This window comes from Meleagris gallopavo, chromosome 1, assembly GCF_905368555.1.
Source record: "Meleagris gallopavo chromosome 1, MGAL_WU_HG_1.1, whole genome shotgun sequence".
NCBI lineage: Eukaryota > Metazoa > Chordata > Aves > Galliformes > Phasianidae > Meleagris > Meleagris gallopavo.
In genome coordinates, this window is record NC_139404.1 from 31,884,093 (window position 1) to 31,907,622 (window position 23,530).

Consider the following 23,530-nt stretch of genomic DNA (forward strand, 5'->3'; position numbering starts at 1 on the left):
AAAAAAAAAAAGTAGGAAAGAAAAAAATTACCAGATAAGACATTTTATTATCCCACATCTGCAGTTACAGGTGTTTCAAACTTTGTGACATTTTTTCTCTATGGAAAATTACTGCATTTACTTTTTGGAATGGAGCAAGTTTATACCTGTAATCTTTTTCTTTTGCAGTGTATCTTCAGGCTATCACTGTATCTTGGAAGATGCCAAGCTCTTTAATTAAAAAATCTCCTAACTGAAGAGCACTAATGGCAGTCATTGCAACTGTCAGCAGTTTTTCACTTTTCACATGAGGACACACTGTTTGCTAATTGGATTAAGTCTGGTTCTGGCTGTAATCTCTGTAAGCAGTAGTTAAAGAAAGAACTGCTATGTCACACTTGGTTTGCAGATTGTAAGGTGATGAATACAGCTAATAAGAGTAAAAGCACAACCCATGCACATAATTAACTATTTCTTATTTGCTTGATTAAAAATCTGCTTATCAATAATAAAGACTTGACTAAAATACGAGGTAATATTTTAAGGTACAGTAGATACTACATTACCTGGATAAGATACTGCCTAAAATGCTGAGTGAGCTTCTTCTGTGTAGCATTGCCAGTAATGTTCAAAGTTTTTGTTTGTCTGTATTTACAAGGATTTTGCAGCTTCTTGTCTCAGTCTCTTTTTTCCCTATCCTCAAATGTCAATAAATAGATAACACTAAATCTGTTTGCATCCATATTAACTTTCATCCCTCATTTGCAGAACGAACAGCCTCTGGCTGCAGTTGCCATTGGCTCATGAGCATTTAACTCCATCCTTAATAAAATTGAAGAGAAAGACAATATAAATAATGTTTATAACTGTCCAGTGATCAAATACAAACTTTCTCTAAGCTATGGAACCTTTCTGCGAGACATACAGCTTCTGGCATAACAGCATACCTATACATTGGATAATTTCTTGTTTCTTTGCAGATCTTAATAAGACATGGATTCAAGCCTTATGTTCAACAGTATTGCAAGGGAGGATAATAAAGAACTGATGACTCTGCAGAAGTTTGGAAATTTGATTTAAAGGAAATTCAGTGTAAAGAACATTGCCCTGAAAACGATAGAGTAAAAAAGAAACAGATGAGAGACCTAGCATCTGCAGAAAGAATTTTGATACATCATAAAGTGGGACTAGTTGCTGAATTTCAAGATGGGTTGAGGGATCGCAGACAGCAAGTGAATAATCGAGGTTTTCTGTTGTTGTTGTGTTTGCTGTTGTTTGTATGTTTTTTTTTTTTTTTGTATTCTTTTTCAGTTGTTATTCTAATAGTTGAATTCTTGAGAGAGATACACAGAACATTTATCATTGTAATAGAACTTTTAAGTAACTGAATAATAATGAAAACAAACAGACAAAAATACGAACAAACCAACAAAAAAAAACACACAACAACCGTCAACAAACACAAAATTAGAAAAACGCATAAGTGGATTTCACAACAAGCTTGAATTTTGAACAGTTAAATACAGACTTCATCAATGAATGATAAAGAACAGATGTTCTCATACTTCCATGTTATTCCATCTGATGGAATTATATATATTTTTGTAATTTCCATAGTCCTGTGCTTTCTACTTTGAACACATTTTTGTATTTTTTTAATGGAAATCTATATTTAATGTGATTTTATAAAATAATCACCACAAGACTGCAGTTTGCAATTTTTAAGTATATATTCTGCAAGTGTTCTCTTCAGACAGAGAATTTTATTTTCTCACACAGTGTTAGTTTCCTTCAAAACCGACTCAAACTCCTCATATTTGCAAATCATGAAGAACAGTTGAAACAGGCTGCAATTAGAAATATTGTGGCCAGCAGGAACAGAGCGCTAATCATCCCCCTCTACTCAGCATTGGTGAGGCTGCACCTCGAGTACTGCATTCAGTTTTGGGCCTATCACTACACTGAGGCCCTGGAATGTGTTCAGAGAAGGGCAACAAAACTGGTGAGGGGTCTGGAGTACAAGTCTTATGAGGAAAAGATGAGGGATTGTTTAGTCTGGAGAAGAGGAGGCTCAGGGGAGACCTCACTGCACTCTACAACTTCCTGAAAGGAGTTTGTGATGATGAGGGGTTTGGCTTCTTCTCCCAGGCAACAAACAGGACCTGAAGAAATGGCCCAAGTTGTGTTAGAGGAGGTATAGATTAGACATAAGGAAGAACTTTTTCTCTCAGAGAGTGGTCAGGCGCTGGAATGGCCTGCCTGGGGATGTGGTGGAGTTGCCATCCCTGGCAGTGCTCAAGAAGTGCCTGGATGAGGAGCTGCGAGATGTGGTTTAACGCTTGTGGTAGCAATGGCAATGGGAGGACAGTTGGACTAGATGATCTTGTAGGTCCTTTCCAACTTTGTGATTCTATGATTCTAAGATTATGTGATTCAATTTTTATCTTAGCTCTCTTTTCTTTTCTCCCCATTCTCCAATCATTTACTCTGAGTAATTTCTAATAAAATAAAATTCTGTGTATTGACTTATAAAGAAATCAAGATTTAAAGTGATGAGTTTTCAAGATGTTTTATTCTACCTTTGAGTACTTTCAGATTTCAAAGAGAAAAAGAACATGAGACAGGGAAAAGAAAACAAGTACAGAGCTCTGTAAGAATCCAGATAGTTCCTCAACTCTGGTAAAGTGGAGTTTTTTCCAAAAACATAAAAAATCAATATATTCCTGTTTTGGAGCTAAGATAAAATTATTTGCCAGCTTTCACTCTCTGTTATGGTCTTTATGAAATCTCCCACAGCTCACAAAGCATAACTCTTTCCAAAGTACCTGTACAATATAACCAGATGAGTACTAAAAGATGGAAAAAAGATGTTGTGCTGGTGTAGGAAGATTCCTGAGGGCAAATTTAATGCCAAACATTGTTGGTTCTCTTTCTATGTAGTTCTGTCTGTGTGTGTGTGATGGGGATGGAGTGCAGGGAATAATTCAAATCCTCTGCTCAACATAATATGTTGTTTTTTATAGTACTAAGAATTTTTCAATTGGAAAGAAATATTCCTAAGGCAGTGTTTAAGTGCTTTCTTCCTCTCATAACAGATTTGTGCTTTTTCCATGAAAAACAACATCTTTCATATAAAAAACAACTGAAACCACTAATTAGTTTCAATTTCAATTAAGTGTTGATCCTCATTTAACAGTTACTAAATTGAAGGAATGAGATAAATTAAGACAACAAAATTTAATTAAATTAGAAATGATATTACTTCACTTTATTACCACTGTGAATAACTAATACAACATTAGCTATAAGTATATTGACTTATCATTTATGTTTTTTTAAGATATAGATGTATTTTATCATTAAAAGAAAATTAATGAGATTACATCACTTAAAAAATGCTCTTCATTTCTATTTGAAAAGATTTTTATACCTGAAAATGATTAAGCACAAGAAAGATTCTTAACATTTTTAGTCTTAAATCCAAGAGTTTTAAATTCTTCCTGGGTATTCTTCAATAAAATACTGTTACACAACTCTTAAAATGACTTTATAAATAAGATAAATCTATAAATTGATTTAGTATAAATCTAAAATTCCATGTTTTTTATATTTGAGTATGAAAGAAGACCTTGAACATAAAATACACTTCTTGTTTTAAAGTTTCATTTTGCAGAATTTACCTTTAACAGTGCCTTACAGTTTCTCTGTTCTTTCTGATGGTAGAAATGCATCACTTTACTGTCAGAGATTACACATGAACAACTAACATATAAGCTTATTTGCTTTTATTCATTAAATCTCAATTTTGATTAAGAAAAAGAAAAACAGGGAAACACATCAGTTAAAACACAAAAAGTAGCAGATATAATTATCTTGCTGTTGGCAATTCTTTCATACAAGAATAACAGATGAAAAAAAATCAGAAAACAATTTTTGTTTGTTTGTTTGTTTCTATAGTAATAAGATGCCTTTAAGAAAAAAACATGTATGGATTTTATTGCTGACATAGAAACTATCAGATTTTAAGATGGAAATCCACATTGAATAAGTATTCAAAATTTTCCTCCTAGCTATTATTTCTACAGTATAGGTATATTCAGAGTCCTTTAAGCAAAAGCTTTTTCTTCAGGTGACTTCTTAGCTACAGAGTAACAATATGTATTGATTGAAATGAACATTTACTAGAGTACATCGAGACTACTTTTAAGATTTAAGATTTGGAACTGCACTTGTGTGCAGTTGTGATGGAAAAGTGGACCCAGGTGAACGTGATGAGGTTCAACATGGCAAAGTGCAGAGTTTTGCACATGGGCAGGAGAAATCCCAGGCATCCATACAGACTGGAAGGAGTGATCCTTTAGGGCAGCCTTGCAGAGAAGGACCTGGGGGACTTAATAGATGAAAAACTTAACATGAGCAAGCAGTGTGCCCTTGCGGCTCAGAAGGCAAATGGTATCCTGGGCTCCATCAGAAGAGGGGTGGCCAGCAGGGACAGGGAGGTGATTGTCCCCCTCTACCCTGCTCTTGTGAGGCCCCATCTGGAGTACTGTGTCCAAGTGTGGAGCCCCCAGTACAAAAAAGACAAGGAGCTGTTGGAGAGGGGCCACGAACATGATCAGGGGACTGGAGCACCTCCCTATGAGGACAGGCTGAGGGAGCTGGGCTTGTTCAGCCTGCAGAAAAGAAATGCTGCAGGGTGACCTCATTGCAGCTTTCAGTAACTAAAGGGAGCCTACAAACAGGAGGGAAATCAACTCTTTGAAAGGGTAGATAACAGCAGGACAAGGGGAAATGGTTTTAAGTTGAGGAAGGGAAGATTTAGGTTGGATGTCAGGGGGAAATTCTTTACAGAGAGAGTGATGAGGTACTGGAACAGGCTGCCCAGAGAGGTTGCGGATGCCCCATCCCTAGAGGAAATTCACGCTATAGCCAGTTTCATTTCTTAGTTATTTAATTTTGTCTGTCAAGGTTTTTGCCAAGCAGTTGCTAGTTGCTGAAAGGATTTCAAGCACAAAAAAATAATTAAAACAGAAAGCCCTCTTTCTTATACAGTATAGAACATATTTATTTTCTTTGGAAAAGACCAAGAAACAGTAGGTATTAATGTCAGCAGTGGTCTCTTTCCTGATTTGCTGAAAAATGTGAAAAGATATTTCATGTTTGTAACAATAACTGCAACAGCTTTTAAGCAAGCTATTTTTCTAGCTTCTATTAACTGAGTGTATATTTCATAATATATAGATACAATATTATTATCACTTGTCTTACTACAAAGATTTCCCATTTTTTGTAACATTAAAGTTTGTAATTTATTTGACAGTGATTTTGATTTGGAAATTGAAGCAAGATAAGTAGGGGTGATTATCAGTTCAGGTCAAATTTGAATTTGATATTGCACGGCTGTGTTAAGTACCCATAGACAATTAACTTCTCACAAGTTCTGTGAAAGTGACCAAGAAGAAGAAACATTCCAAATTCCTTATGAGGAGAAAGGGAGTGGTAGTTTGTTCTTTCTTAAACTGCAAGGAGCTATCTAGGAACAAGAAACGATAAGAAAATAATGTCTTTTAAAAATCTGTTTTTGTTAGATGCAAAAGCTAATCAGCCATGGGATTGAAATTCAGGAGATACTGTGCTTCTTCCATTCCAGTGACCATTGGCATGTTTATCTATTCATCTATGGAAATTTTGTTCCATCTAGTTCACAAAATACTACCAGAAGTCTTTGGTGTTCTTTAAATCTCTGCTTAGAAATTTTTAGCTGACAGAACATGATAGAACATATAGAGAGTAATTTACTATTTCAGGTCATATTCTTTTCTCAGGATCTAGTCAATATGATGGGAAAACTCCAAGAAAATTAACATACCATATGCTAGATTTGATACTAAACTAGATTCATATACAGGCAGACAGACAGATATATAGATCCTGAAAAGTAACTCCCTTTATCACAGAAGTGATATTTTTCATCAAATCCAAAGCCACTTGGAGTTACTAGTATGCAATTACAGTTTTAACAGCTACAAAACCTAGAAGTAATTTCTTTTTAAGTATTTGATCTTACCTGTTGTACTTTTAAATACATAGCGGATCATTTTTTCCTTTAAATGCAGTTCATCTCCCTAGATATTGTTCTCAGTTTATTTGATTGTTTGTTTTTTTTATTACTTCAGTATTTGTATTTAAAAAAACAAGGGAAAACTTTTCAGCGAAAGTAAAGGAAGAGAACAGCTTCAGTTTAGACCTGCATTTTTACACCTAACATCATAAATATTCTTTAAGCATTTTTATGTTCTGAGAGAGATCATTATTAATATTATGCTCTGCACACATGTATTCTGATAAAAAAGAAGTGTGTGCATTAAATAAGTGGAAAGACAAAAACTTTGGAAATATGACTTCACTGATGTAATAGCTTAAAAAAACCTGTATATATATCTCATTACATACTGTTGTTCATTAAGAATCTGTTTGCATTTACCTAGCTTCTTGTTTTCTAGCCTCAAACATTAAAAACCAACCAACAAACAAAAACACAGTGAAAGATTTGGTATACAAATGGAGATTTGATTAATTATCAGATCAGAGGATGTGTGACACAACATGTCAAGTTCTCAGGTTAGAAACTAAATGAAACACTGCTCTTCTCATTGATGTGGGGTGTATTAAAGTGAGATCTTGCAACCCTTGTGGGCAATATCCTACTAAATTAGTCACGTTATTGTGCCTAATGGGCCTATTTCTCCAGATACTGCCAGCCACTTTACCACGTGCAACTGTAACAAGATCAGAAAAGGGAAAGGGAAATGTTTTTTCTCCCATTTGCTGAGCAAGCTACAGTACTTAGAATAACTTTCAAGAAATGTGAATGCTAGAATTTTCAAAAAATATTTATTTTGAGCAGGATTTAGTGTCTTTCATTCCACTTACATTAAACAGCCTGGTAGAGTACGCTCTTTATTCAGAAAGAAAGCACTTTTTACTTCAAACAATATATCAAACAATATGAAACAAGATTAATTGCTCAATAGTCACTTGTATGTTCAGGAGATTTTTGGATGGATTATTTCAAGATGACACCACAAAACAATGAACTGAGATGAAAGACGTAAGCTTTTCTGAAGACAAATTTGGGCAGAGCATTCATGCCACTTACTATTTTATTTTTGTGTCAGTAAAAATTACCATTAGCCTTATGAAAGCACAAATGATATGAGCCAGCACAGCTTCTGTAATTGGCCATTGGCTTGTGTTGAATAGCTGGAGCAATAAAAATCAACAAAATAATATTATCCCTTTAGAGATGATAATGAATACACCATCTTGGAGACATATGTGATGGTAAAGCAAAACTGTAAGGCAATAATAAAATTAAGGAAAAAAAGATACTGAATATATATATCTCAAAAGCAAACAAACAAAAAACAAACAAACAAAAAAAAAACACAACAACTGAGCAAATGAAAAAATGAAACAAAATCCAAAGCTGACTGGGCAACCCAAATCATACTTCATTATGGCATTATCACATTTATTTACTGGATATTATGAGTTTCCTATGGTAATCTCTCTTCACAGAAACTTTGTCTAGTGTCTTATAAGTCCATTGAGGAACGGGTTGTCTGGGAATCATGACAATGGAATGAAACAGGAATTCAAGAGCTCTAAGTGTCATTGTGAAGTATTTAAAAATAAATTTACAACAGTAACAACAATTAATAATTCAATATTTAGCAGAAAAAATAGCTTAAGATGTCCTTAAATTAGCTACTATTATCATTAAAAAATATTAGTAGAAATTAAAAAAAAAATCACTTGATAGTTTCAAAACAATATATTTAGTCAATCAAGCATGATTGTAGCAGTAGCAACAGAAGCAAATACTTTCACTTTGTGGATATTATTGCTAGAATCAAAATAAAAATCCCAGAGTGTATGTAGGAGTTTGGATTTGGATTTCTGATTTGGTCCTAACTTTACTAGACAAATGTTATGCAAGACAGCTCAAAAAATTATGTAACTGTATCTATGTCATATGATACTGTCCAAGTTGCTCAAATGAATAATAACAGAAATCTGAAAAAAAGCTACCTAAATAGTATCTTGAGTCATTAAATGTTTTCTCTGATTACGTTCACTGTCAGCTTCCATATCTGTTTTTACCAAGAAAATAAACTTCATCCCTATAGTACCTGGCAGGAGGCAAGTTGAACAGGTGAGCAGCATAATATATATGGAAGTTTCACACTGCCATATGTTACACAGCTACTGACTTGTATGTATGTAGTTACATACTACAAATGACTTTATCTGGAATACTACTGTTGAGTGTAAAGCTAGTATCCTTTCCTGTAAGCCAGTATTAAATCATTATCTCCATATGATGGTAACACACTCTGTATTTGTAAGATGTGCAATTTATTGTATAGAATTTAATAAGTGTGTATTTGAGTTATTGGAATTGGATAGAGTACTCCCCAGTACAAGAAAAATATAGAATATTGATCCATACTTAAAACATTAAAATTGATCATAATCTATACTTTCACTGCACTTTCTACCCTCACATTGCCTCTGTTTTTGTCATACTTCATTAAATACTCTAAAGATCAATTTTGTATCCACCAAAACAGCTGAACTCCCTGATGGTTTTATTGAACTATTCTATCCATCTGACTGTGAAAGTACCAAACTTTCAGCCCAGTATACACACTGTGAATAGTTCCTGAGTTTGAGTCTTCGTATACCTGTGTATAAGAATTTTTTCCTCCATCCAAACTTTCTTTGTAGCCTACATCAACATCCACTTGGCTGTAGAGCAACATGTGTGGCTAAGAGATGCCTGAAAGAACCTCTGCATGCAAAGGGAGTCACCTGAACAGGTGAAGATTAGGGACATCTCATACACTTAAGGCACAGGGAAGAATTAAGAAGTTTCAGTATTTTCTTTCTAACACTTCTCTGTAAAACTTCATTGTAGTGATGTCTATTTCAATGAGCCCTAGGATGGATCAAGTCTGGTACGTATAGCCATCCTCTGATACAGTTTGCCATACTCAACCATATGGCTGTTTTTCTCTAGTCATGCCTTCACTATAGTTATCTGGATGCCATCTGTGAGCTGGCACTTTGTTTTGTTGTGAGGTCTCTTGAACAAAGAGTAGGCACTAGGTAAAGAAAGGAGGAAATACTCTCCTTCAAAGGTATGTCTCTGTCTTCATCATGTTCATGATGTCAAAGCTGACAAAACCAGCTAACTCGTGGATATCATTCTCTGCTGATTGTCTGTCCTTGTTTCTCCCTGGCCATTACCATATAAAAGCTCTACAAAAAATTTTACATTGTTAAATGCCATTCTTTTTTTTTTTTTTTTTTTTTCATAATTTGAAACAGTTTTTGTATCTTAAACTATGTTTAATAAATATTTTTTTTCCTTTTCCTACATGTACAATTCATTCAACCACTGCAAACCAATTCAAGCAGAGCAAGGGTACTAACTTCATATATTAGCAAAAGAATTTATGATAAAAGTGCATTTATTACAATTAATAAAAAAAAAAGCGCCTTATTTGTCAACAGAAAAGGATACATTCATTTGTGAAGACCATTAAATAAATCTCAACAAACAGTAATACTGTTTTATGAACTCCTAAATTCAACAGTAATTTCCATTAATTACTATCCCTCAGGAAGTAGAATTTTTGGTATTTCTGCCACAGTGAAATCCACAACATCCTCAGCTTATCTTTAATCACTATTTTGTCTATTCCCATTAACTATATTCACTGCAGCCTTCCAGTATTCAAAAAGTGTTATAAACAGAAGGAGAATTAACTTTTTATTTGGGTAGATAGTGATAGACAAGAGGGAATGGTTTTAATCTCAAGGAGGGAAGGCTTAGATTAAATGTCAGAGGGAAGTTCTTTACAGAGAGAGTGGTGAGGTGCTGGAACAGGCTGCCCAAAGTGGTTGTGGATGTCTCCTCTAGTACCAGACCTGGAGCTTGGTGGTCCTGCCATTAGCAAGGGGATTGGAACTTGGTGATCCTTTGGGTCCCTTCCAACCCAAGTCATTCTATGATTTATAATTCTAGGATGAGACAAGGAAAGATATTTGAAAAGCAAGTGGCAACTGTGGGCATTTTCTTGCATTATATTGTGCATATCCAATGTATTCCCACATATACACATATGCACAAACACACACACACATATATACATTTACACATATTCAATGTGTAAATATGTGTATTAATAAACACAGGTTCCTTTTTATTTGTACTCTTACCACAAAACAGAGATCTTAGCTTATGTTGGCATGTCAGCTTAGATTCAGATCTTGCATTTGTACTACACTGCTTACAGGTGGATTGGATTTGCAAAATGAAATAGAATTTCAAACAGTTTGAACAGATCTGCAATGTTTCTCTTAAAATTATTTTTCTTGTGTAGGAAATGGAATTACAGACTATGGATGAATCAACTGGGAAATGCATTATTCTTTGAGAGAATGAAACCAATGAGGAATGACTGATGTGTTTTAGGACACATAACATTTGAGGAGTCATTAACTAATATCCTATTGTGATATTCTTTTGTAATAATAACCTAAATTAACTTATATGATTGCCACTGTTTCTGCCTACCTTGCCATCTACCTACAGCACCTTTTCATTACAAATGTTTTCCTTTCTGTTTCTGTATCTTTCTCTTTCTTTCCTTTTTCTCTATCCTCTTTCTCTTTTACTTCCTCTTTTCAATTTCCATGCATTTTTTCTTTTTCTTTTGCTTTTAAATATACTAAATTCTGGATAATATTTTTGCATGAATATATAATTTGCAAGAATTGCTGAAAAAAAAATAAAAGCATCATGACTGACATCTTGGCCTTGTATGCCATTCCTAAAAAGGTATGATGAACAATCCAGTGTGTGCTTTTTCACTGCAACTACTATAAAGATGTGAGGATGTGACCGATCTTGCTCAACTAATTTGGATAGTTAGATATGAAAGACATTCTTTGGAAAGTCAATTAGGCTCAGAAACTTTATTTTAAAAAATGTTTTATAGTTATGTAAATTAGCACTTCATTTTTTCTAATCCTAACAGGCAAATTAAAGATTCTTTATTTTATTTTACAAATTACTTATAAATATATATGTGACTCAGTTTTGCATAATTATGTAGAGCCCAATTAAATTTGCATGTTTTCCTTTCTTTACATTTTCAGAGGAAAATTTGATTAGATTCCAGATGAGTCTTTAAGAAGATCAAAAGTTATCTGAAATCTTTAAAGATTACATTACTGTTACTGGCTAGTAATCAAAATCTTACTCTATTTAATAATAGACTTCTGTCTTATGCAAAAAATTATGTGAAATATTATTCACATATATGAAATATTATTCACATATATTTCTAAACACTAATATTTTAGTATGCCATGAGGTAGATTACATCCTGGAATTCTTCTGTAGGAGCCCTGTTAGAATGCTTCAGAACAGGTATATTTGATCTGCACTACTTCTTCACATAGATGAACTGAAATCACATAAATTCCATTTGACAAGCTCATCTTCTACTTGGCTGCAATGATCATTTTGTATATGTTCTTTTTGATGGATTCCCATGTCTTGCAGATTTTTTTGGCAAATGTAAAACTTAAAGAATGTAACAATTATTAAATGCATGTAGGGATGATTTAGATTTCTTGTCTTCCCACTTGTAGGAGATTCTAATTCAAAGTAAAATTAGTGGTAGGTGGAAGGAAATTCAACAAAAGGACTATCTTCATTGTATGGAACATTAAAAAAAAATATATGAAGGACCTAAAGGAGCTTTATTTCTTTTGTAAACACCAAGAAAGGCTTATTTTTTGTTAGTGAATCATGTCGATAAACATCAGGGACTGAAAAGAACTATTTAAACTAAATGGCAGTTATAGCACCAGAGTAAGCAAAAAAAAAGTCAACAAGTAAACTGATACTTAAAGTCATAAACAGAATTCTGCTGCAGTATGACCTGCACCTATCTATCAAACACTATTTAACAAAATTCAGCACCCTCAAAAGTAAAATTAAGCCTCTGGATCTGATCTGACCCCTGTAACAGGCCCTGCAGCTGAACCTGGGAAACAACTGGCGTATCTCATCCCTGTACACAAACAGAAAATGCAGAACAGAAAGTCAGCTCATCTTGCAAGGAAAGAAGAGAATGAGGAAGCCTACTCATTACCAGAGATATCACAAGTATGGGAGGAAGAGGCAGAGATTATAAATGAGTCAGTAAACACACAATGCCCATACCTGGGAGAGCTGCAAGATATGCAGAAATATTTCAGCTGGGATAATGGGGCTGATAGCCTGGATTTACTGGGAACATAAATTGGGCTGCTGGGATCCCTCTCTAGAGAATGGGGCATCTTTGGAGAAATTCAAACTCATCTGGATGCTATCCTTTGAAACCTACTCTAGGAAATCTTCTTTAGCAGGAAGGTTAAACTAGATGATCTCCAAAGGTGCCTTGCAACTCCTATAGTTTTGCAAATCTGTGATTTTGTGAACTATTTAGAATAATAAAAACATAAAACATTTTTCCAGATTAGAAGCATAAGAATTTGCTTTGAGGACAGCATACATTTGGAGAATGAAAAAGTTATATAAGGTTAATACCAGATTTATATGTGAAGGTCATGAGACTGTGTCTCCACCAAAGAGCAGGAGATTCATTTTATTCTTAGAAACATCTTTATTTGTCTTTTTTATAAATGAAAGTTTTAAAGAGGTTCCATTAAATAATTATCAGTCTTCACCATTCCTGCCACAAGTCTCTCTGTATTACCAGTGCTTCTTAATCTTCTGCTAATTTTTCCTTAATAATAATCTTTCAACCTTGATAGTGTTTATCAGATAAAAAATAAAATTAGTTTTCCTTTGTTCTGATAGACGCCTATAGACGAATTTCTATACAATACTATTAAATGTATTAAATGTAGTACATGTTCTTCTATTAAAAATTTTTGCCTTTTCAAAAATATATGGATTTATAGAAGTTGCCTTCAAATTAGTGCTTGTTATAGAAACTAGTTAGACTGTATCTTGGATGCTGAACATTTATGAACCTAGATCTTCAATTGCATGGCCCTGTTCTCAAGGTGAGAAAAGTGAAAGGAAATATTCTCAAGATCTGTGAATATATAAAGACAACACTTAAAAAAATTAGTAGCCATAACAAATAATCATAGTGGTTTGGTAAAACTGGACAAAAAACATAGCATGCAACTTAATATTCTGGGTTGAAAAGGTGCTCACTCATTCTGTTTACAGTACCTATAAGGACAAAGTAGCTGTAGATATCTACACATCATTTCTGCATCAAAGCACTCCCCTTGAGCAGTGCTCAGAAGGAAATAGAAAAAAAACATTTGTTTATTCTCACTGTTACTCTGAGGAGTTGTTTGGTTTTTTTTTTCACTTGTCAAAATTTTTCACTTTGCTTTTCATATCTTTCACTGACTAACACTGTCTCCACTCTTCTTTCTTGCTTTTGTCTTCCCCGCTTTTCTAACCCAAAGAATCTGTACTTTACTAGTATCGTAATTTCAAAACCTTCCTGAATCTTAAAATCCTTGTTAGAGATTTAGATTTGACATTACTGTAGTAATGCTGATGAACTCTGCTACAAGTTTAAAATGAAATAAATATTTACAGCACAGATAAAGCAAGTTTCCCAAAGTGTCCTATTAAGAAAAATACGGATATCTCTCTTGGTAATGCAGAAAGTTATTTAAATAAGTAGTTAAGAAAAAAGCAATAAATTGGAACATCAGATAATTTAACCTTGAGAAATGAAAATATCATCAGTAAAAGATCTCTTTAAGGTCAACAAAAACAGGGATTAACTGATCTGGTGTTTTTCTCCATGGTAGTGATTTTATAGTATTCTATTGAAATGGAAATGCATGTGTGACATTAAGCAACCTTTATGAATTTCTGTGGTTCAAAATCCTGAAAAGTTGTGATCTAGACAGACAACAATTCTTTTTTTAAATTTCATGTTTGGAATCTGATATCATAAGGATATATCCTGATAGCTGTGAGAGAAGGCTTTTCTCTTCATGTTTATGTTGAAATTGGTATATGTTGGTGTACTTTAACAAACAGCTGGACAGCAGTAATGGTCTTATTAGAGGCGTGTATGCTTTAACTCAGAGGCAAATAAAAACAAATTTTGCCTAGAGATAAAGATATTTGGGGTTAGATTCTTATTCTATTTTCTCCTATAAGTTCTATCCTTGCATTATAATTTAAAAACCCTAATTTTTCAGCTTGCATAGCAATTTTTCTTTTACTATATCTAGATATTAAGCTTCTTAAAGTAAATTTTGATTTATCATAATAATTGAAAACAAAGGTAAAAATAACTTAATTTTAGTTATTTAGTATTCTTTTCATTCTCATACCTAAATCTATTCCTTTATCTCACTGATGCCTTTAGCCACTATCCCCATGTGCTTCTGCCACACAGAACTGAACAAAGAAAACTGGAAACTCCTCGACCTACTGTTATTTGCAGGTGCTTTGTATATGTGGATGCAGATTCTTGAGGAAAATATTAATTTTATTCCTCACAGCTTAAAGGAGGAGATAGGTGTCATGGAGGTAACTAGATTCAACATCATTAACATCATTCAGACAGACATTCAAAGGAAAAACAAAGAAACAAACAAAAGAAAACAACAAAACCCACAGATGAAACAAAACAGAAAGATTAGGGGATTTAAAATTAAATCTTCTAAAAAGGGGAGCACATAACCTTTTCTCAGCATCAGTGGACAGCACGTAGTACCACATTATTGAGTACCTTGCTGTTAGTTCTTAAATATGGTTCTTATTTTTGAGATGTGGTTGTATGCTCTGACAGTGGATTTCTGAGCCACTGAGTTAATAATAGATTATCAGCTGAACACTTTGATGAATGCTTAATAAATTAACTGTCATTGTAATCATACATTCTAACAGTCCTCAGTTTTTGTGAGAATTGTTTCTGGAAATACAGAACAATATCATGGAAATGCTCTGTTTTCTAAAGTAAGAAAACTGACTGTCAAAGTGCCATTTTAGTGTGCATGTTATATTAATGCTTTCCTTCTTTTATATTTTAAGTTTTTCTGTGTATTATCTTGCCATATATTAACATGGCAAATATAAATTCTGAACCAAAAATAGCTTATTGATAAAAACTACTTGATGTATTCTGCACAGTTTAGATCTGCTGAACACCATGAATATTTTACAGTTGTTTAGATTAAACTTCTGAAAACCAGATGTTTTTACATGCTGTGAAAATAAAGTCTTCAGCTGTCCTCAAATTCATACTTTCGCTCATCTTGTGAATAATGCAAAACACACCAGTTACTATATGGCCTGCTAATATTATAAAACATCATAATTTTTGTTATTTTGTTTATGAAAAAATAATTTTTCTTCAATTTCTTTAAGGAAAAAATATTTTAAATTGCTTGGATAGGCAGCATTTTAATTAAAAAACTCTTATACTGCACATACAAATAAAGAAGATGTAACATAGCAACAGTGTGTGGAAATAAGCTGAATGAACTGTTTTTGCCCAGGGACCTGGGTCCACTTGGTGGGTGATGCAGGAAAACGGGGATGTTCAATGTGTACCACAAGGGAACTTGATGTTGAGGGAGTGCAGTCAGTAATTCCTTGTGCGTGTGTTTATATTTTGTTTGTATATATTAAGCATGATGTAGTGATGTGGAATAAGGGGTGGAATGTCATGGTTTCATGATTTTTCATTATCAGCATTCCATATCATAACATCATGTAATGCACTGGGGTTTGACTGCTGATGCTCAAGTTCCGGGTGCCTGTCCAGAGGAGAAGAAGAACTACATTTCCCAAGGGGGCTTTGCGGTCAGTGAGGAGATATAACTCCCAGCAAGGTCACCTGATGTTCTCTTTGCCTGCGGTGCTTCGCTTGTGCTTCTCTGCCTGCGCTTCTCTGCCTGCACTTCTCTGGACTGCACTTCTCATCTCAGCCTCTTGTGGTGAGGTCGATCCACCTTCAATTTCACACTCTCTCTCTCTCTCTCTCTCTCCTTATATTCTGCTAATACCATATTTAGTAAATTACTTTGTTTCACCTCAGATTGTTGCCGCTGCTTTCAATTATTTCGGAGTCCCCTATTTTCCTTTTCCAGGGGCGCGGATCCGTGGATCCTTCCGCCCTTCTAGTCATGGAACCGGGCTGAACCAGCCCGTAAACTGTTGACACCAGCACAAATACTCAGTTCACAAAACCATCAGGAAAGACATGAATTCTCCAAATCTACTTGAAGCAAACATAAGTTTCTAAGAAAACGAGCCACAGATGAACTTGATCTCTTGTGTTTCAAATTTTAGAAATGTTCTGTAGTGTTTTTGCATCTCCTCTTTCTAGTTAGGTCAGCAGTATGACGTGAAAACAGTCCAACAGTCCTTTTTCATCCAGTATTTTGAGTTTTTGGGATAGCTTTTCATCGTTTAATGAAAAGAAGGAGTTGAAATAGTTCGAAGCATAGTAGTTTGGTTATCCAATACAATATCTCCTTCTTCTGCAAGAAGATTCTGTAGTTAAATTAAAGACTGAAGGAGCCAGAAGAAAAGATAATGAAATTCATTTTGAGAGGAAAATAACTAAGAGTTCAAAGTATAACTGATAAGTTGAGGGAGATGATCCTCTCTATTCAGCACTGATGAGGCCACACCTGGAGTGCTGTGTCCACTTCTAGGCTCCTCAGTACAAGAGAGACATGGAACTACTGAAAAGAATCCATCAAAGGGTCTCAAAGATGAAGAGACTGAAACAGCTCTTACATGAGAAGAGGCTGAGAGAGCTGAGACTGTTCAGCCTGGAGAAAAGAGGCTCAGGAGTGATTTCATTACTGCCTATAAATATCAGATAGGAGAATACAAAGAGACAGGATCTTTTCAGTATGCCCAGTGCCATAGGTCCCTTCCAATCTCAATTAGAACCTGTGATTCTGTGATCCATGTTCTATCATAGGGAATATGTAAATATTTTGGGAGGTAATTGATGATGAAAACATTGCAACAACTAAATTACATTCCTTGGGAAAAAAACCTTTTTTTCTATTGTTCAGAATTATTTGTTTTAACCACCAAAAATAATCAGACGTATTGTTTTTTTTTGTTTGTTTGTTTTTTTGATGCCTTTATTTTGAACTTCACTACAGATTAATTTTATTTCTGAACCTGGAAGTGTTGAAGTGTTCAAGACCAGGTTGATTGCCTTGTTCAGTTTGATCTACTGCCTGATTTAGTACCTGGAAACCCTGTTCTCAAAAGGGGGGTTAGAACTAGATAGTTTCTAAGGACCCTGCCAATCTAGACATTCTATGATTCTTCTGGAGAAACTGGTTGCCCTTGTTTTAGATGAACATAAGCTTCACTGGGTAAAGCATTGGCTGGATACCCAGGTTCAAACTGTGTTCATGAATGGAGTTAAATCTGGTTGGCAGCTAGTCACAAATGATGTCTCCCAGAGGACTGTATTGGGGCGAATTTTGTTTCATGTATTTATCAGTGATATTGATGAGGGGATAGAGTACACTCTCAGTAAGTTTGAAAAGCTGGATGAAACTGTTGATATATTTGAGGGTAGGAAGGCTCTATCCAGGAAGATCTGGATAGCCTAGACCAATTGTCTGTGTCCAATTGTCTAGCATTCAACAAGGCTAAATGCTTGGTCATGCACTTGTGATATAACATCATCCTGTAGTATAAGCCTGAAAGTTATCTACTAGAAAAGGACCTGTGGGTGCTGGTGAACTGCCAGCTGAGCCAGCAATGTGCCCAGTTCATTAAGAAGTTTGACAACATCCTAAACTGCATCAGAAAGAACGTGGCCAGCAAGACTAGGGAAGTGATTATCCCTCTGTGTTTGACACTGATGAGAACACTCCTTGAGAATTATGTTCAGTTTTGGGATCCTCACTAAAATATGGAGTTATAATTGAGTTGAGAGGTAGAGTGGGTTCAGAGAAGACCAGTAAAGCTGGTGAAGGATCTAGACATATGAGAGCCTGTGGAGTTCTTAGTCTGGAGAAGAGAAGGCTGAAAAGAGTTTGTAGCGAGGAGTGTGTTGGTCTCTTTTCTCGGATGACAAGTGATAGGATGTGAGGCAACAGCATCAAGCTGTAACAGGAAAATTTTAGACTAGATATCAGGAAGAATTTCTCAGTGGAAGGGGTGATTATGCTTTGGAATGCGCTGCCCAGGAAGGTGGTGAAGCCTTCATCCCTGAATTTACTTAATAGATTTGTGGAAGTGGTACTTCAGGAACTTGTAATGTCAGGTAGATGGTTGGATTTGACAATCTTAAAGGTCTTTGCTATTGTGAACAACTATATTACAGGAAAATGTTTTTCAGTATGAATGAGATACATATTTCACATAGATGATTTTATTATTACTCCCAAATTCCTAAACGATATCATATTTAGTGAAAGGGGCTCATGAACAGTTTTGCCATTGTAGGAGCTAATACATTAATTTACAAACATACATAAATAATTCTTTTTGATAGTTTTTGGCCATTGTCAGTAAATTGCGTGGAAATTCTAATCACTTTTCAATAAATATGACAATGCCCAAATAGGGATCCTAATAAAGTTCATATTTTATTTTTGATGATGTTCAAATACTTGTGGTAGACTGATCACATTTTCTTAAGTTAGGTCACCAGCTTTGAACTACATACTACAGTTCAATCTGTTTTATATTTAGCTGGATCAACAAAGACATTCAATCATTCATATCCTACAGTACCTGGACGCCATACAGCTTAGAAAATGCTTTCAACTATAGCATTAACTCAAAATATTGCATTCAGCATTCATTACTGTAGTGGTTTTGTTTCGTACCTGAGCTGTATCACTATGCTATTGCCACTGAGGAATTTTTTTTTCCCCAAAAATTTTAAGTCAATGTTAATGTTCCCAGAGGACTGCAAATTATACACAGGATGCAAGATATTACTCAGATGTACCTTGAGGACAAACAAATACCCAAGCTGAGATGTTCAATTACCTCACAGGGATATACTAAAGGTACTGGGAGTAGATTTTGGGGGAGGAGATGCTACTTCTGTGCTAGAATTGCATTTTGCTCCTAGGAAAAAGAACATAAATTGTGAAGAAGAAATTAAAGCAACTGATGTTATTGAGAGCTTTAAAAACAAAGTAGTGTTTAAAATAATATTCCCGTTGCATAAATATACTGTTATATACTAAATATACTAAATATACTAAATATACAAGTGAGAACCTGACCCCTATCATTATGTTAGACAGGATTTGTTATTTATCCAGGTAATTCATTTCCCTTATTCACTCCTACTGATCAGAAGAAAATAAATAAAGAAAAAAGAGTTAAAACCAACAAGAACAGCAACAAAAAAAAAAAACAAAACCTATCAACCCTCCCCACCCCCCCCAAAATAAAACAAGTATCTTGCTGCTTGATGTTGTAAACTTCCAAATGCTTTATAAGATCCTTATTGTGAATAACTAAGGACAAAGATTTGAGAACCAGACAAGAAACATGAACATTTAAAATGTCTATACCTAATCCACAGGAACTGGAGTCACTCATACAAATGCTTAAGAACAGTCTCCTTTGTCAGAAGCAACTGCAGGTGGGAGGGAAAGAAGGTGAATGCGCTCATTGCCATGCTTATCAGTTCTAGTGTTCTCCAGTTCTCCAGAGTTTCTGTTAGCCATTCTTGATGCTATTTATAGTGTTGACTTAAAACTTTTCAGACATTTCTTGTCATTTTACAGAGCACACTTCAAAGTACATCATCATGGTTAAATGCTTGTTGTGCTCTACTTGTCTTTCTGGGAGACTTCAACATTTGTTCAAACACTTTCAAGATAGAGAAGTGAATGTACTGAAATTCAGAAGATTGAGTAATTATAAAGTAAACAAATACAAATCTTTGAATAAAAAAGTGTTTCAAAATTTATTGGTTTTGGGGCCAGATCAAATGCTATAATATAGTATCTTCTCACGATATGAAAAACAGATTTCTGAACAGCTTTCCTAATAGGACATGGTAAAACCCTGAGATATGTAGGAACACGTGTGCACTTCATACATGAACCTTTGTTCCCAAAACCTTTGCTATGTACCGTTGAGAATCGACAGCTGAAATTGAATGTGTGAACTATGGTAATCCACCAAAGAGAACAAGATGTTAAAAATGTTTTGTGAGTCTTTTATTATTTTATTTTATTTTATTTTATTTTATTTTATTTTTTAAATGAACTATGTGAAATGGCTATTTATGGTAGTTATTTTCCAGTTTGTTTAAGATAAAAATCTCCCTCCAGCTGGCACTTGTCATAAGACCACAGAACAAACTTGTGAATTTGTTGCTTACAAATGACAATTGTGAAGATGTATATAGATAATTTTAGCTATTCCTTGTCATATCTGGACATGCAAAATATGATAACATACTAACAGATGATCCGAGAGTAGATTAAACTTAGTCATGGCACTTTAAGTCAGTCTAACTCAGTTCTCCTGAAACTATCTTCTATGTAGCTCCCAGATAGATATCATGCAGCTCTGCTCCTTGAACTGTTTAGTTTCACAGCTGAATGAGCACCAAGAAAGTTCTTGCAAGTGCCATAATACGTGAGTTACAGGATAACTCAGATGAAGGAGCATGAGATGAAACAGCAGCAAAGACAGAGTAGCTTTTAGAATTTGCCCAGAAAAAATAAAACTTAGTTTAACAGATAATTTTAAGGATAACTGAAATGTTGAGCTTTTAGAAAATGAAATTAAAAATTTTTTACTAAAATCCTTCAGAATTTTATTTTAATGTATAAATTTAATTTTAAAGACATATAAAGCTAAAGAATTCTAAGAATTATCTCTCAAAATGTTAAAAGAAGCTAGGGAAAATGAATGATGAAGCAATTTGCTGAAGAGCATACCCAGGAGATAACAGAGAAATAAAAAATAGAGCAATTTTCCTCACTTCCTCAGCATGAAATCTGTTTCCTGACCACTTCACGTGCTACCTCTTTACAGTACTGACTTCAACAATTCCAATCTTTAATATTCTCAAGCTGCAGATACAACCTATTATGTATTTGATGATTCTAAAATTTCTAATTTCTGACAGATCTTGATGACTGATAAATATATCTTTGAGCTACTTCCATTCATCATAGCAAAGATCCATTCCAAAACTGTATTTCTATCATCTTGCAAATGACAATTTGCTATGATCAGGTATACCTTACAGGATTCGCTCATTTTTTCAACATTGAGATTTAGGTTTGTACCAAAACCAAAATATCTAGTAATTTTAAAAAAGGAGCACTTTATACTGAATAGTTTCTTTTGATAGTGTAGATAAATTATCTGGTAAAAGTTTTTTTTTTTTTAATGTTTTATTGTCTATTTATTATTTCCACTTCTTCAACACAACTAGCTATAACAGAGCTTACAAAATATCGCTTGAATGTTATTTCATTTTTAAAGGAAAATAGTCTTCTTTTTTTTTTAAGTACTTCGGAAATGTAAGCCCAAATACTTGTTAATTTCTGTTGTTCTCATAAAAAGAAAATATATATTCTTTTTCAATAATTAAATTATCACAAATTTGCCGGTGATTTAGTTTCTGTATCTAAGGTAGTTACTAGTCTACTTTTCAGTCTAATGAAAGTACAATTTTTAGAAGTTTGGAAAACAAAACGCTTTAACAACAGATATATCCAATCACTAAATACACAATGTACCTTTTCCATGAGGGTTATGATGCAGTGAGGGACAGAAATCAGGGGGTTACAATGACATTTCATTACCTTGCTCAATGAGAGAGATAATGCAGGCTGAGATGCATCCTCAGCCTTGTGGATGTAATGGCTATTAAGTACTACGAGAAAAATCAGGAGCTGAAGATTCCAATGATTTTGAGGAAGTGGCTTCCAGAATCACCGTGCATTCCCATATTGCTAACCAAGGTAAGAAGCAGCAATTTCTGTAAGAATGTTAAGTTTGGAAAGAAAGGCTATAACACAAGGCATGCTATAGGTTTGCATGTACTTGTGTTGCAGTCAAGTTAAAGAACTATCCAAAAGAGTGGATTGTTTCTATTATTTTACTTTTATTTCTGATTTGATTCTCAATCTGGAAATTTGGTTCACCTACGTAAACAAAAACATATGTGTTTTTAAAAGACCTATGAGATTGAAGTGCTTTTCTGAATAGATTTTTGGAGGCAAGAGCATGATACACAGAACATGTTAAAGGACATTTTATTCATATTTAAAGATTAAAATCATGAGCTGAATACTACAAAAATATTAAATAAATAAATAATTGGATACCTAGCTGTCCTAGGTTCATCACATAAGCAGGGAAGCCCAAGGAAGAAAAGCTGATAGTGTGAACTGTAGTAGTTTGTGATGCTTGCTTCAGCAAACTCAAACTCATATTTAGCACAACTAGAGAAATCGCAGTACTCAGAATTTAGTACTCCAGAGAAATAACAGTACTCAGACATGTTGACCATGTTAAATTTCACAGTATTCCCACTGATAGATCTTAACTGTAATGTCTAAATAAACAAGGAACAGAAAGTAATAATATGGTTTACAATGATAAAGAAATTTTCTATGCAGGTTTTGGACACAGAAAAAGCACATCTGATGGAAAATGTAACATTGACTAACTAAAGCATATTTCTACCAACAGACTTCTTATATTTGGGGCAGTGTCTAATAAAAGTGTTTTTTTTGTTTTGTTTTGTTTTGTTTTGTTTGTTTGTTTTCCAAGAGTAGCCACATCCAGAAATTAGGATGTTATCCTGGAACAGTTATCTAAATGCAGATTTGCTCAGACTCAGGAGAGATCTGAGTTTACCCACCCAAATAACTCAACAAAACAGGTATTTGTCATTCACTCCTGCACAACAGAAAATAAAGTTATATTTTAAATCATTTTGCAATTAAACACCTTTTTTTCCATTCTGCCTATTAATCCTCTTCTTAAATAAATTATTCTTTAATATCTTTTGCTAATTGGAGAGGATAAGACAAACATTTGCTAAGCTGTTGTAATGGCAGCTAAAACTACCTAGTGAAAAGAATAACTATTTTCTCAAAAAAGGTTGTACAGTGAGTTCAGCAAAGCCATGTTCTGTGAGCAAATTTGGCTGAAATATGAATACTGGGACTAGGTGGAGTAAACTGTGCTGTTCAGAAGCTGTGTATCTTCAAAACTTTCCTATCAAATAGATGAGAATAAATTGAAACACTTTGTAGATTAGAATCTCAGATAACGGAGACAATCTTAAAAAGCTGCAATGAGAGGCTTTTCTATATTTTTCTTTGGATTATATAACTGATAAATTGATATTAATATATTACAATATTTGACATAAATATTTGTGTTAACAATGTACCAGAATTTTAATCATTGATATTGACTGGACATACAGAT